The sequence below is a fragment of the Scyliorhinus torazame genome, chromosome 5 (genome assembly GCF_047496885.1).
Source record: "Scyliorhinus torazame isolate Kashiwa2021f chromosome 5, sScyTor2.1, whole genome shotgun sequence".
NCBI lineage: Eukaryota > Metazoa > Chordata > Chondrichthyes > Carcharhiniformes > Scyliorhinidae > Scyliorhinus > Scyliorhinus torazame.
The window spans coordinates 96,562,956-96,579,705 of NC_092711.1; the positions used below are offsets into that span (position 1 = coordinate 96,562,956).

The following is a 16,750-nucleotide window of genomic DNA, read 5'->3' on the forward strand; positions in this document are numbered from 1 at the left end:
TAAGTTTCTGCTCGGCGATTCTGCGTTGTCGCGGGTCCTGAAGGCCGCCTTGGAGAACGCTTACCCGGAGATCAGAGGCTGAATGCCCTTGACTGTCAACTTTATCAGACAGTGTAATGTTGGCGTATGGAAGGGGCCGCACGGTGGCACAGTGGTTAGCACTGGGACTGCAACGTTGAGCACCCGGGTTTGAATCCCGGCCCTGCGTCACTGTTCGTGTGGAATTTGCACATTCTCCCCGTGCCTGTGTGGGTTTCATCCCCACAACCCAAAGATGTGCAGGGTAGATGAATTGAACACGCTAAATTGCCCCTTAATTGGAAAAATACTAATTGGGTATTCTAAATTTATTTTTTAAAATGTTGGAGTGTGGTGATTGATTCTCCTGGAAGCCAACAGGAAGAGAACTCAGAGGTCAGAGAATTAAGGGAGCGAGTTCTGTATAAAAGCAAATTATTGTGGCTGCTGGTTCGAATCCCGCTTGGGTCATTGTCTGTGCAGAGTCTGCACGTTCTCCCCGTGCCTGCGTGGGTTTACTCCAGGTGCTCCGGTTTCCTCCCACAGTCCAAAGATGTGCAGGTTAGGTGGATTGGCATCTGTTGAAGCATTGTGAAACCCTGGTTATCAATCTACCTTTCAAACTTAAACCTGCTGTTTATTTTCAGTCTGGAACAAATCATTTTCCACCAATCTCTGATTTGACAGCATGTCTCTGGCATTTACTGTTCTTCCTAGCTCTGAGCACAGATGTAAAGGAGTCTTCAGTTCCATGTCTAGGGGCCAGCAGCGCAGGTTCAATTCCCGTACCAGTCTCCCCGAACAGGTGGTGGAATGTGGGGACGAGGGGCTTTTCACAGTAACTTCATTGAAGCCTACTTGTGACAATAAGCGATTATTATTATTAGGAACTCTGAGGCCTGGAAGAGAGAGAAACTGGGACACATTTCTTATACATTAACCCACAGAGTCAGTGAAGGGAGATGAGAAAGACCAAAGTGCCTGTTTGACTCCCTCAGTGTGTCCCTGAAGGACTGTCGAGGCTGAAGCTCTGTTCCTGCCGTATGATCCTCCCCCAGATTGTCCTTTCTGAGCTCCAGGCAGTTTATGTTAAACAATCACCGCAAGCAGCGGTTAGCACTGCTGTCTCACGGCGCCGAGGTCCCAGGTGCGATCCCGGCTCTGGGTCACTGTCCGTGTGGAGTTTGCACATTCTCCCCGTGTTTGCGTGGGTTTCACCCCCACAACACAAAGTTGTGCAGGGTTGGTGAATTGGCCATGCTAAATTGCCCCTTAATTGAAAAAAATGAATTGGGTACTCAAAATTTATAAAAAATAAAACAAACCCTTGACCCTGCCATCCATACAAATTACTGCCCCGTCTTCAACCTCCCTCTCCTCTCCAAACTCTTTGAACATGTTGTCACCTCCCAAATCTTTGGCCATCTTTCCCAGAATTCCCATGTTTGGATCCTTCAATCAGGTCTCTGCCCAGTCACAGTAGTGAAATAGAAGAGACAAACCGTATCGTACCAGGAGAGAAAGATAGACACTCCGGGAGCTTGAATCCAACACGGATATGTTCATATGACCAGAAGACAAGGATAGCAGCACAGTCATTAGCGAGAGATAACATGGTAGCATAGTGGATAGCACAATTGCTTCACAGCTCCAGGGTCCCAGGTTCAATTCCGGCTTGGGTCACTGTCTGTGCGGAGTCTGCACATCCTCCCCATGTGTGCGTGGGTTTCCTCCGGGTGCTCCGGTTTCCTCCCACAGTCCAAAGATGTGCAGGTTAGGTGGATTGGCCATGATAAATTGCCCTTAGTGTCCAAAATTGCCCTTAGTGTTGGGTGGCGTTACTGGGTTATGGGGATAGGGTGGAGGTGCAGTCTTGGGTAGGGTGCTCTTTCCAAGAGCCGGTGCAGACTCGATGGGCTGAATGGCCTCCTTCTGCACTGTAAATTCTATGATATGATAACAATACCTACTGGAGACAGACAGCAACTAAACAACACGAATCACAACACCAAGCTACCTAGATCCATATACCTGAGACAGTAAGGAGAATTGGAGATGGACTGGAAGAACGCAAAAGACTCCAGACACATTAACCAAAAACAACAGGGGACAACAGGTAGAACCAAGGAAGTTCTACCTGCTCCCTAAAATACGCAAACATCCAAACACATGGACAGTACCAAGAAATAACACCAGACAGGCCCACCGAGTCAGACTGTGGGAGAGAAAATACAACAATTTACAGTGCAGAAGGAGGCCATTTGGCCCATCGAGCCTGCACCGGCCCTCAGAAAGAGCACCCCACTTAAGCCCATGTCTCCACCCTATCCCCGTAACCCAGTCACCTCACCTAACCTTTGTTTGGACACTTGGAATAGTCAATCCACCTAACCTGCCCATCTTTGGATGGTGGGAGAAAACTAGTGCACCCGGAGGGAACCCACACAGTCACGGGGGACAATGTGCAAACTTCACACAGTCACCCAAGGCCGGAATAGCTGAAACATCAACACAATGCTCCTGGTAGTTGATGGCTCAATAAATATAATTAGTGGATTAGAAATGTCTGTAATATAGAGTAAAACAGAAAATCCTAGATTAACTCAACTGGTCTGGCAGCATCATTGAATCCCTATACTGCAGAAGGAGGCCATTCGACCCATCGTGTTTGCACCAATCCTACAAAGGAGCACCCCACCCAGGTGCACTTCCCTTGCCCTCTCCCCATAACCCCACTTCACCTTTGGACACTAAGGGGCAATTTAGCATAGCCAATCCACCAAACCGGCACATCTTTGGACAGTGGGAGAAAACTGGAGCACCCGGGGCGAACTCACACAGACACGGGGAGAATGTGCAAACTCCACAGTCACCCAAGGCCGGAATTGTCCTGGGTTTCTGGCGCTGTGATGCAGCGGTGCTAACCACTGTGCCACCTTGCCACATCTGTGACGAGAGAAACAGAGTTAAACTTTGTTGTTCCTTGTTGCAACAGTTCTGTAGAAGGGTCAATGAATTAAACGCTTTGAAAAGAAGTGGAAATAAAGTATTTCACTCAGGTTTGACACAGGAAGACGTTTCAGTCTGTGTGAAGCTCAATCTTCATTCACACAAAGCCAGTAGCCTGATTGCCTGGAGGACCAGAGTTCATCCGGTCCTCCAAATCTTCCCAATGGTCAACATCTCAAAGGCAGGAAATTAGGTTTGGTACCCGCGTCCACGTGGACATTGGGAAGAACTCCAAATAATGCAGAATCTCAGCCAATGAAGGAGATCCGTGATCAGCCCCGCCCCTCATTGACTCCGATTGCTTGGAGGACCAGCAGCTTTCGCTTGGTCCTCCAGCCCTGCCCCCTCTTCCTATTGGTCTGCACCTGCCGTCAATCACTCCCCGGGCATTGTGCTGTGGAGCATGCGCAGTGCGGCTCGTACCCAGGGACAGACGTTTCTTTGTTTCATCTTCAGGCGGGAAGGAGGCGAATAAGCGGAGGCAGCGTTAGGGGCAGTGGGTGGGTGGTTGGATGGATGGGGAGGCTTCACAAACACCCAGTGCAGGCGTCAAAGCTGAAACAAAAAAATACCGCTCCCGTGTTTGCACCCAGCGGGAAGGTTTTCCTGCAGAGCCTTTCCCCAGTTAACCACCACCATTCTCATCGGGGGCAGTGTGCAGCAGGGCGCATGCGCGGTGAGCTCTGTCCACTCAGCAGGACTGACAGTGATGGATTCTGGAAACTCCTTTTACAGGGCGTGACAAGTGGAGGATTTAAACACAGCAAAGTGAAATCAAACAAGACATTGAGACCTGAGAGAGTCACTTTATTTTTTTTTTAATGTATTTTATTCAAAATTTTTGGCCAACCATGACAGTACATTGTGTATCCTTTACACAGTAATATAACAATATAAATAACAATGGCCAGTTTTAAGCAATAAATAAATAATATATAAACAACATCAAAATTAAAAAACAAAACTAAATGGCAACTGCCTTGTCCCAAATAAATACTCTCCAAAAATACAATTCAGCAATCCAATATACAATTACCTATAACAACAACCTATACATATTATACATGAACACTAACATCCCTGAGAGTCCTTCTGGTTCCTCCCCCCCCTCCCCTCCCCTCCCCCCCTCCCGTACCCCCCCCCCCCCTGCTCCCCTCCCCCCCCCCTCCCCTACCCCCCCCCCCCCCCCGGGTTGCTGCTGCTATCTTCTTCTTTTCCATTCCCTCTATCTTTCTGTGAGGTATTCGATGAACGGTTGCCACCGCCTGGTGAACCCTTGAGCCGATCCCTTTAGGACGAACATAATCCGTTCCAACTTTATAAACCCTGCCATGTCATTTATCCAGGTCTCCACACCCGGGGGCTTGGCTTCCTTCCACATCAACAGTATCCTGCGCCGGGCTACTAGGGATGCAAAGGCCAAAACATCAGCCTCTTTCGCCTCCTGCACTCCCGGCTCCTCTGCAACCCCGAATATAGCCAACCCCCAGCTTGGTTCGACCTGGACCCCCACCACCTTCGAAAGCACCTTTGTCACCCCCACCCAAAACCCCTGTAGTGCCGGACATGACCAGAACATGTGGGTGTGATTTGCTGGGCTTCTCGAGCATCTCGCACACCTATCCTCTACTCCAAAAAATTTACTGAGCCGTGCTCCAGTCATATGCGCCCTGTGTAACACCTTAAATTGTATCAGGCTTAGCCTGGCACACGAGGACGATGAGTTTACCCTACTTAGGGCATCAGCCCACAGCCCCTCCTCAATCTTCTCCCCCAGCTCCTCTTCCCATTTCCCTTTCAGCTCATCTACCATAATCTCCCCCTCGTCCCTCATTTCCCTATATATATCTGATACCTTACCGTCCCCCACCCATGTCTTTGAGATCACTCTGTCCTGCACCTCCTGCGTCGGGAGCTGCGGGAACCCCCTCACCTGTTGCCTAGCAAAAGCCCTGAGTTGCATATACCGGAATGCATTCCCTTGGGGCAACCCATATTTTTCGGTCAGCGCTCCCAGACTTGCAAACATCCCATCTACAAACAGATCTCTCAATTGTGTTACTCCTGCTCTTTGCCATGTTCCAAATCCCCCATCCATTCTCCCTGGAGCAAACCTATGGTTATTTCTTATCGGGGACCACCCCGAGGCTCCCGTCTTACCCCTATGCCGTCTCCACTGCCCCCAGATTTTCAGAGTAGCCACCACCACCAGGCTTGTGGTGTATTTCTTCAGTGAGAACGGCAACGGCGCCGTCACCATAGCTTGTAGGCTAGTCCCCCTGCAGGACGCACTCTCCAATCTCTTCCACGCCGCTCCCTCCTCTTCTCCCATCCACTTGCATACCATTGAGATATTGGCGGTCCAGTAGTACTCACTTAGGCTCGGTAGTGCCAGTCCCCCCCTATCCCTACTACGCTGCAAAAATCCCCTCCTCACTCTCGGGGTCTTCCCGGCCCACACAAAACTCATGATATTCTTCTCAATCCTTTTGAAAAAAGCCTTCGTGATCACCACCGGGAGGCACTGAAACACAAAAAGGAATCTCGGGAGGACCACCGTTTTAACAGCCTGCACCCTCTCTGCCAGTGACAGGGATACCATGTCCCATCTCTTGAAGTCCTCCTCCATCTGTTCCACCAACCGCGTTAAATTTAAACTGTGCAATGTACCCTAATTCATGGCTATCTGGATCCCCAAGTAGCGAAAGTCCCTTGTTACCTTCCTCAGCAGTAAGTCCTCTATTTCTCTGCCCTGCCCCCTGGATGCACCACAAACAACTCACTTTTCCCCATGTTCAGTTTATATCCTGAAAATTCTCCAAACTCCCCAAGTATCTGCATTATCTCTGGCATCCCCTCCGCCGGGTCCGCCACATACAACAACAAATCATCCGCATACAGAGATACCCGGTGTTCTTCTCCTCCCCTGCGTACTCCCCTCCACTTCCTGGAACCCCTCAATGCTATTGCCAGGGGCTCAATCGCCAGTGCAAACAATAATGGGGACAGAGGACATCCCTGCCTCATCCCTCTATGGAGCCGAAAATATGCAGACCCCCGTCCATTCGTGACCACGCTCGCCATCGGGGCCCTATACAGCAGCTGTACCCATCTAATATACTCATCTCCAAAGCCAAATCTCCTCAACACCTGCCACAAATAATCCCACTCCACTCTATCAAATGCTTTCTCGGCATCCATCGCCACCACTATCTCCGCTTCCCCCTCTGGTGGGGGCATCATCATTACCCCTAGCAGCCTCCGTATATTCGTATTCAGCTGTCTCCCCTTCACAAACCCAGTTTGGTCCTCATGGACCACCCCCGGGACACAATCCTCTATCCTCATTGCCATTACCTTGGCCAGAATCTTAGCGTCTACATTCAGGAGGGAAATAGGCCTATCGGACCCGCATTGCAGCGGGTCTTTTTCTTTCTTTAGGAGAAGCGATATCGTTGCCTCTGACATAGTCGGGGGCAGCTGTCCCCTTTCCCTCGCCTCATTAAAGGTTCTCATCAGTAGCGGGGCGAGCAAGTCCACATATTTCCTGTAAAATTCAACTGGGAATCCATCCGGTCCCGGAGCCTTCCCCGCCTGCATGCTCCTAATTCCTTTCACTACTTCCTCCATTTCGATCTGTGCTCCCAGTCCCACCCTCTCCTGCTCCTCCACCTTAGGAAATTCCAGCTGGTCCAGAAAACACATCATTCTCTCGTTCCCATCCGGGGGCTGAGCTTCATATAATGTTTAATAGAATGCCTTGAACACTCCATTCACTCTCTCCGCTCCCCGCTCCATCTCTCCCTCCTCATCCCTCACTCCCCCTATTTCCCTCGCTGCTCCCCTTTTCCTCAGTTGGTGGGCCAGCAACCTGCTCGCCTTCTCCCCATATTCGTATTGTACACCCTGTGCCTTCCTCCACTGTGCCTCTGCAGTACCCGTAGTCAGCAAATCAAATTCTACGTGTAGCCTTTGCCTTTCCCTGTACAGTCCCTCCTCCGGTGCCTCCGCATATTGCCTGTCCACCCTCAGAAGTTCTTGCAGCAACCGCTCCCGTTCCCTACTCTCCTGCTTTCCTTTATGTGCCCTGATTGATATCAGTTCCCCTCTAACCACTGCCTTCAGCGCCTCCCAGACCACTCCCACCTGGACCTCCCCATTATCATTGAGTTCCAAGTACTTTTCAATACACCCCCTCACCCTTAGACACACCCCCTCATCCGACATTAGTCCCATGTCCATTCTCCAGGGTGGACGCCGTTCTTTTTCCTCCCCTATCTCCAAGTCCACCCAATGTGGAGCGTGATCCGAGATAGCTATAGCCATATACTCCGTCCCCCTCACCTTCGGGATCAACGCCCTTCCCAAAACAAAAAAGTCTATTCGCGAATAAACTTTGTGGACATAGGAGAAAAACGAAAACTCCTTACTCCTAGGTCTACTAAATCTCCATGGGTCTACTCCTCCCATCTGCTCCATAAAGTCTTTAAGCACCTTGGCTGCTGCCGGCCTCCTTCCAGTCCTGGACCTCGATCTGTCCAGTCCTGATTCCAGCACCGTGTTAAAATCTCCACCCATTACCAACTTCCCCACCTCTAGGTCCGGGATACGTCCTAACATGCGCCTCATAAAGTTGGCATCATCCCAGTTCGGGGCATATACGTTCACTAAGACCACCGCCTCCCCCTGTAATTTGCCACTCACCATCACGTATCTGCCCCCACTATCCGCCACTATGGTCTTTGCCTCAAACATTACCCGCTTCCCCACTAATATAGCCACCCCCCTGTTTTTCGCATCTAGCCCCGAATGAAACACCTGCCCCACCCATCCTTTGCGTAGTCTAACCTGGTCTATCAGTTTCAAATGCGTCTCCTGTAACATAACCACATCTGCCTTAAGTTTCTTTAGGTGTGCGAGTACCCGTGCCCTCTTTATCGGCCCGTTCAGCCCTCTCACATTCCACGTGATCAGCCGGGTTGGGGGGCTCTTTATCCCCCCCTTGTCGATTAGCCATCCCCTTTTACCCAGCTCCTCACCCGGTTCCCACGCAGCTGTGTCCGCCCCAGGCGGTGCCCCCCCGCCCCGCCCCCCCCACCCCATACCAGCTCCCCCTTCTCCCCAGCAGCAGCAACCCAGTAAATCCCCCCTGCCACCCCCCCCCCCCGCTAGATCCCCCACTAGCGTAGTTACACCCCCCATGTTGCTCCCAGAAGTCAGCAAACTCTGGCCGACCTCGGCTTCCCCCCGTGACCTCGGCTCGCACCGTGCGACGCCCCCTCCTTCCTGTTTCCCTATTCCCGCCATAATTATCATAGCGCGGGAACAAAGCCCGCGCTTCCCTTTTGGCCCCGCCCCCAATGGCCAACGCCCCCAACTCCTCCACCTCCCTTCCTCCCTCCCCCACAACCTGTGGAAGAGAGAAAAGTTACCGGGTCGCAGGATTAACAACATAAAAATCATCTCTCCCCCCTTTATCCCCCCCTCTTCGCCCCCCCTCTTCGCCCCACCACTTTGTCTCAAACGTTCTTTTTTAATAACCCACTCATTCCAATTTCTCTTCAACAATAAATGTCCACGCCTCATCCGCCGTTTCAAAGTAGTGGTGCTTCCCTTGATATGTGACCCACAGTCTTGCCGGCTGCAGCATTCCAAATTTGATCTTTTTATGAAGCACCGCCTTGGCCCGATTAAAGCTCGCCCTCCTTCTTGCCACCTCTGCACTCCAGTCTTGATATACGCGGATCACCGCGTTCTCCCATCTGCTGCTCCGAGTTTTCTTTGCCCATCTTAGGACCATCTCTCTGTCCTTAAAACGGAGGAATCTCACCACTATGGCTCGAGGAATTTCTCCAGCCCTCGGTCTTCGCGCCATAACTCGATAGGCTCCCCCCACCTCCAGCGGACCCGCCGGGGCCTCCGACCCCATCAACGAGTGCAGCATCGTGCTCACATATGCCCGACGTCCGCCCCTTCTGCACCTTCAGGAAGACCAAGAATCCTTAAATTCTTCCTCCTCGCATTATTCTCCAGCACCTCCAGCCTTTCCACACATCGTTTATGGTGTGCCTCGTGCATCTCCGTCTTCACCACCAGGCCCTGTATATCGTCCTCGTTCTCGGCAGCCTTTGCCTTCACGACCCAAAGCTCCCGCTCCTGGGTCTTTTGCTCATCTTTTAGCCCTTCAATCGCCTGTAATATCGGGGCCAACAGCTCCTTCTTCATCTCCTTTTTAAGCTCTTCCACGCAGCGTTTCAAAAACTCGTGTTGTTCAGGGCCCCATATTAAACTGCCACCTTCCGACGCCATCTTGGTTTTTGCTTGCCTTCCTTGCCGCTGCTCTAAAGGATCCACCGCAATCCGGCCACTTTCCTCTCCTTTTTCCATCCGTATCCAGGGGGGATTCCCTTCTGGTTTACCGCACAGTGCTTTTAGCCGTTAAAATTGCCGTTGGGGCTCCTATTAAGAGCCCAAAAGTCCGTTCTACCGGGAATTGCCGAAACGTGCGACTTAGCTGGTCATCGCCACACCCGGAAGTCGAGAGTCACTTTATTAATCAGAACCTGGATATTATTGGTCTTTGAGTGTAAGCATTGAGTTCCAGGTCAGTACCACTTTCCATGGGGGTTCACTATACCAGCGATCCAGACACATGCTAGTGTTCTGGGGACAAGGATTCAAATCCCATCATGGCAATTGGTGGAATGTAAATTCAATTAATAATCTGAAATTCAATGTTCATCTCGGTATTGGTGACCGTGAAATCATTGTGGTGAGTTTGTAAGAAGGGGAGAGTGTGTGGGACTGGGATTTGCAGCTTTGGGGAGAAGAGAGCAATAATTAAACCCCGGGAACTAGAATTATCTGTTCTACGTTTCTGTCCTGGGCTAATCTGTGCAAATTGGTTTTAAAGGGTTACAAGGAGTGGATTGACAGAAAGGAAACTCAAATCAAACATCACATCAAGATCTGACAGTCATTCAATTCATCAGGACCTGAATATCATTGGCTTTTGAATGTGGATGGAGACATGCTTGGCTGTGCTGTCTGTGGAAAAAGATTTCAAAACACCGGTGTGCCTGGGAAAGCACCGAGAGACACATACACCCGAGTGAGAGTGTTCCAGTGAACTGACTGTGGAAAGAGCTTTGACACTGCCTGAAAATAAATCACACCATTCAGTTTTCAACCGATTGTCCAACCTGGAGAGACACATGGACAAACCGTGGAAATGTGGGGACCATGGTAAGGGATTCATATCTGTCTGTGCTGGATATTCATCGGCGCAGTCACACCGGCGAAAGACCATTCACTTGCTCCAAGTGTGGGAAGAGGTTCACTCGACTAACCCACCTCACTACACATCAACTTGTTCACTCTGATACCAGACCTTTGAAATGTTCCGACTGTGAGAAGAGCTTCAAAAGAAAAGCAAATCTGCTGACACACCAACGAGTTTACACCGGGGAGAGGCCGTACCCCTGCTCTGAGTGTGGGAATTCACTCAGTTATCCAGCTTTCTGTTACATCAGCGAGTTCACACTGGGGAGAAACCATTTGCCTGCCCCAGGCTGAATAATTCCAATTCCCATTTGATGGTGTGACCGTTCTCTTTTATTCTCAGTGGGACATCCCATTAAGGATCATTCTATCTAATTCCGGAGCCCTGAAATTCCCTCCCAAGGTCAATGGACCTTTAAATTTTCCATTCCGCCCGCTATGATTCCCACGACCGGAAATATGACCCCAACAAATTGGATAAAACCAAATCTTTAAAAGACAAGTCTTTATTTCAAATCATTGCCATGCTGTCAGGGGAAAGAGTTAACTTCTCTGCTTGTTTACAAAAGGGAAGAGGAAACAGTCACAAAGATTCCCACAGCTTGTGAGCACCTAAACATAACTTCAAGGCTGAAGTTTATCTTCAGAGTTTGAAACGTTTTGGTGCCTTTTCCAATTGTACCAGTAAATTATGATACACACTTAAAGGTTTACTTTCACTCACTAATTAGAACATTTCACTTTCTCAGCACTGATACTTTAAATTAAATCCCAATTGTTCACTTCTCTTGTAGCTGGTGTGTGGAGAAGATCATGTTCACTGTAGATCTGTCAGCACAGAAACCGCACTGTGCTTCTGGATACACTCAGTCTGCAAGTAGATGAATCTTTAAACATGACCCGAGTGAAGGTCTTCCCCCTGACTCTAAGGAGTGAGATGTCCCTGTAGTTTATGCTGTCTCCTTTGTCACTGCTGTTTTTATTGCATCTCACATGTTCCGTGGACCAGTCGCACACCCCAGAAGAGGAGGTTATGAAGGTGGGACAGTTGATGGGACTTTCTGTGTGTGAGCAGTTCAGCTGGAATTCCATCCTCGCCGGGCACCTTGTTGCTTGTTCAGCAATCAAATGGCCTTGTCCAGCTCAAATGATGAGGGTTCTTGTCCAATTCAACCATGATAGGAAGCTGCAGGAGAGTCAAACAGAGACGAGGAGCTGTCCGTCTCACAGGAGTGCACCTCACGGTCGTGTTCAACCCAACGGGACATCTGTTTATTTCTGTCAGTGAGGATTTTAGAGTCTGATGATTTCAGGACACCTACTTTGGTGAAAGCAGTACTAATTGTCCTCTTAATCCCATCAAATACATTACAGATATATTTCCATTGTCATAGGCAGTTTGGAATTCTTGATGTCGGCTCATCCCGTGTTTATTTGCTACTGTCCTTTGCTACTTTCTGGGTTACTTTCACATGATGCAGTGTTCTCGGTGTTGGATTTATGTTGTACATCAGGTCGGCTTTGCTTTTTGCTTCAATGACAGATGTCATCTCTGCTGAGTGGCTCTCAAACCAGACTTTGTTGTGGGTTCCACCTTTACCAAATGATGCTGCTACTGTGTCAGAAATGATTCAACTCAGCGCTTCCAAACTTCATCAATATCAATGTTGACTGTTCATCAATGTCAATGTAAATTTTATTTGTGTCTGTGAAATACTTTACTGTTTTGTTCAATGTGCCGTGATAATATAATGGAGCTCCCAATGTGAAGAACGTATATGTCAGAGAGAATTGTCAGCAAGGATTAATCAGCATGTTACAATTGGAGATGTTCATCAGTGGAACCTTTCAGACACTGAATTGTAGATTTTACATCAAAGAGCAATTTAGGATTCAAGTAGAAGTTAATAATTTTATTGTAAAGTAGCTTCTGTTGAGAGTTCTTGACTGAAGGGGAAAGATCCCAGATGGTGTTTTAAACAGGGACATTGCAGCCCCGAGAATCAGGGTGATATCCAGAACATTACAGTTCCGTCTGTTATTGGGTTGTTAATTTCACCAGAAACAAACCAAATATTATCAGACTAACAATCCTGGATCTGTGTAACAGCAACAATAACAGCATAATTCCTGCAGTCACTTGTGAACTCTCTGGTGTGTCCACAGATTGTGTGACCGACTGAATCCCTTCCCACACACAGAGCGGGTGAACGGCCTCTCCCCAGTGTGAACGCGCTTGTGTACGTTGAGATCAGATGAAGATCTGAAACTCTTTCCACAGGCTGTGCTGCTGAACGGCTTCACCTCAGTGTGAACTCGCCGGTGTGACCAAAGGCCGGATGACTGATTGAATCCCGTTCCACAGACGGAGCAGATGAATGGTCTCTGCCCGGTGTGAACATGGTGTGCAGTGAGGTCGGAAGACTGCCTGAATCTCTTTCCACAGTGAGTGCAGCCAAACGGCCTCTCCTCAGTGTGAATTCGCTGGTGTAACATGAGGCTGGCTGATTGTGTGAATCTCTTCCCAGATAAGGAACAGGCGAATGGTCTCTCTCCAGTGTGAGTGCGTTGGTGTGCAGTGAGTGTGGATAACTGCCTGAAGCTCTTTCCACAGGAAGTGCAGGTGAATGGTTTCTCCTCAGTGTGAATTCTCCTGTGTCCCACCAGGTTGGTTGACTGAGTGAATCCCATCCCACACTCGGAGCAGGTGAATGGTTTCTCCCCAGTGTGAACACACTTGTGGGTGCTGAGGTTGGATGAAGACCTGAACCTCTTTCCACAGGAAGTGCAACTGAATGGGCTCTCCCCAGTGTGATTTCTCTGGTGTGTCAGCAGGGCTGATAACTGAGTAAAACCCTTCCCACAGACAGAGCAGCTGAATGGCCTCTCCCCAGTGTGATCTCGCTGATGTAACGAAAGGCCAGACGACTGAGTGAATCCTTTCCCACATATGGAGCAGATGAATGGCTTCTCCCCAGTGTGACTGCGTTGATGGATTTCCAGCAGGCATGGGTAATAGAATCCTTTACCACAATCCTCACATTTCCACAATCTTTCTGCGGTGGTTATCATAGAATTTACAGTGCAGAAGGAGGCCATTCGGCCCATCGAGTCTGCACCGGCTCTTGGAAAGAGCACCCTACCCAAGGTCAACACCTCCACCCTATCCCCAGAAACCAGTAACCCCACCCAACACTAAGGGCAATTTTGGACACTAAGGGCAATTTATCATGGCCAATCCACCTAACCTGCACATCTTTGGACTGTGGGAGGAAACCGGAGCACCCGGAGGAAACCCACGCACACACGGGGAGGATGTGCAGACTCCGCACAGACAGTGACCCAAGCCGGAATCGAACCTGGGACCCTGGAGCTGTGAAGCAATTGTGCTATCCACAATGCTACCGTGTTGGTTCCAGTGTGACTGCGTCGATGGATTTCCAGCTGGCATGGATAATTGAATCTCTTCCCACAATCCTCACATTTCCACGGTTTCCCTATGGAGTTGGTGTCCTTGTGATTCTCCAGGTTGGACAATCAGTTGGAGCCTCGTCCACAGAACACGTGTATGGTTTCGCCCCACTGTGAATGATGTGATGTTTTTTCAGACTGTGTAACTGGTTAAAGCTCTTTCCACAGTCAGTTCACTGGAACACTCTCATGCGAGTCGTGTGTGCGTCTCGGTGCTTTTCCAGTCACACTAATGTTTTAAATCTTCTCCACCAAACAGAACAGACAATAATTTCTCCTTCCACATTCAGAGAGCGATGATATTTAGCTCCTGATGGACCTCTGTAAAGACTTTGACATGATTTTTGATTCGATTTTCTGTCTGAAAATCCTCCCCTGACCCCCTGGAAAGTGAATTGAAAAGAGTGCTCACTGCGAGTACAGGATAGAAATTCAGAACAGACAATTCTAGTTTCTCTGGAATATCCCTTCCCCAAACCTGTCAATCCCAGTTTCTGTCTCTCATGGGAAAGACCTGAACCCTGTCCAAGATGGCGGTGGCCGGTTGCCTGGGTAACTCGGGCCTGTCACCGGGGAGGAAGCCCCGCCTCCCTGACTCCCACTCGCAAGATGGCGACCAGTGAGCCCGCTCCCCCCGGGCCTGTCGCCGCAGGCAGCCATCTGAGGTAAACATGGTGCCTGTGGCCTTTTATTTGTGGCCTCAGGCCGACCCCAGAAGTTGATAAAGTTTCCAGTGCAGCCGCGGCTTCCATTCCTACCCTGTGCTCACAATATCCTCCCGAACCATCCGCTCCTCCTCAGTCTCTCACCATGACTGACACTGAGCATGCTCAGAGCTCACACCCACACTGCACCTGTGCACTGGCCTCCTACACTCACTGATCGGTGACTTTCTGCAGCGTGGGGGATTCTGGGTAAAGCAGCCGCCATAGAGAGCAATTAGTAAACAGAAAGATTCTTTTTCCCAGTTAGCAAAACAGAAGACCACAGACAGGCAACCTGCTGGGCATGAAACACAATGAGAGGTTCGGATACTTTATTTAAGACCAGCACATTATTCTACAGTATGCACAGTATTTACCAGTGATAGGTTTGTTTACTGTTCATAATTGTGACTGGGTCACACTCACGATTCATGCAAAATGCAACTCCCCAGGTTTTTTGACCCACTCCCTCCAGATTTCCTTTCCCTCCAAGGATCTTGACATCTGCTTTAGTTGTTATCCAGCCATGTATGTTCAGCTCACACTGCCCAACAACCAACCTCTCCTGCACTGGGGCACAGGGTTTCTATTATATTGGGAGGGAGCAATCTGCCTCTCTTGCATTGGTGCACTGCATTTCTCTAATCTCACAGTGGCATAGAAAGGTGACAGCACAGAATGAAGGCACTCGACAAATTGTATCTGTGCCAACTTTCTGCAACAGTCACAATCCCCTGTCATTGGCCCTGAACTCTGCAGATATTTTTTTCCTCAAAAGATACGAACAGATGAGCAAGGAACTGGAGTTGGCTATTCAGCCCAGTCTGCCCCACCATTTAATAAGGTCATGGCTGATCTGATAGTAAGATAGTTGTCCAATTCTCTTTCAAAACGTCAATTGAATCTGCCTCCACCACATTTCCGAGCAGTGCTTTCATGTTATCACATGCAGCACAAAATGTTTTTCTTCACATCAGCATTGCTTCTTTTTATAATCACCTTAAATCAATGCTGTCTGTTTATAATCATGCCCTAAATATGACTTACTAGAACAAACGTCTGTTGCAGATCCTTACTTTTAATGTGGTCAAGTGCCTTTCTATTTGAGAACTGTTCAATAATGTTTTGAGAATTAGTTGTAGTTTGAAGGGGTGGAGTTCAGGTGTGGATGGTGCGGGTGAGCCCACAAATCATGTCCGTATGTTTTGGGCATGCCCAAGGTTTAGGGGATTTTGGCAGGGATTTGCCGATGTCATGTCGAAGATATTGACGGTACGGGTGGTTCCGAGACCAGAGGTTGCAATGTTTGGTGTGTCGGAAGACCCGGGAGTTCAGGGGGTGAGAGAGGCCGATGTTTTGGCCTTTGCCTCCCTGGGAGTTGGGAGACGGATCTTATTGGCGTGGAGGGACCCGGAGTCTCCGAAATCGGGGCTATGATTTAGTGACATGATCGGGTTTCTCAGGCATGAAATTATCAAATTCACCCTGAGGGGATCGATGTTAGGATTTGCGAGGAGGGGCCAACGGTTAACGACTTTTTGGGGGATAATTAAGCTTGTAGAAGGGGGTGGGGGGTTGGTTGAGATGGGAAATAGTTAGTAGGAAAGGGGGATTGGGGAATTATGTATGTAAGCCACGTTGGCTGGGTTTGGCTGAGTGGGTGTTATTTACTTTGTTGTTTTTCCTCTTTAAAATTATATATGCTGTAATGAAATATTTTCAAAAAAATAATTATTTGGACGGTCCCCACCTGTCTGCCTTCTGTTTACAACCTCCCCCCCCCCCCCCCGCACACACACACATCACCTCGGGGCGCAAGGTATTTAATCCTTTTGCTGCTTCAAAGCTTTCCTCTTGCTCAGTGCAAACATTCCCGTTGCATTTTTCTCTTTGTAACCTGTCTTAGATTCCTCTTCATCTCCCCATCAAGCTCAGGGGAATTAGCATAATCTGTAATACCAGGTTGCAATGATTCAAGGATGGTGCCCTGTATTGTAAACAATCTCACATTGATCACTGGACGGTTAAAACACTGGATGGTTAAAACTGCTCACAGTCCGGCAGGGATAGGTTTACTTGAATTTCGGCAAAACTGTGGACCTAACCACAGTAATAGTCAAGTTGGTTAGTGTGAGGAAAAATTTCCATCTGATTGGACTGGAAGTGTCCCCGTGTGTGTCTGTGAGTGTGTGGGTGCTTCTGTGTGTCTGTGAGTGTGTGTAGGTGCTTATGTGTAGAAGTGTGGTAGGAAACCTGAAAACTACATA

General features: G+C 49.1%; 1 protein-coding gene across 1 annotated transcript in view; it reads left to right on the forward strand.

Annotated features, from left to right (window-relative positions):
* The window catches only part of LOC140419064 (uncharacterized), a 205,732-nt gene that overhangs the window by 150,496 nt on the left and 38,486 nt on the right, over window positions 1–16,750 (forward strand). The window lies entirely within an intron of this gene.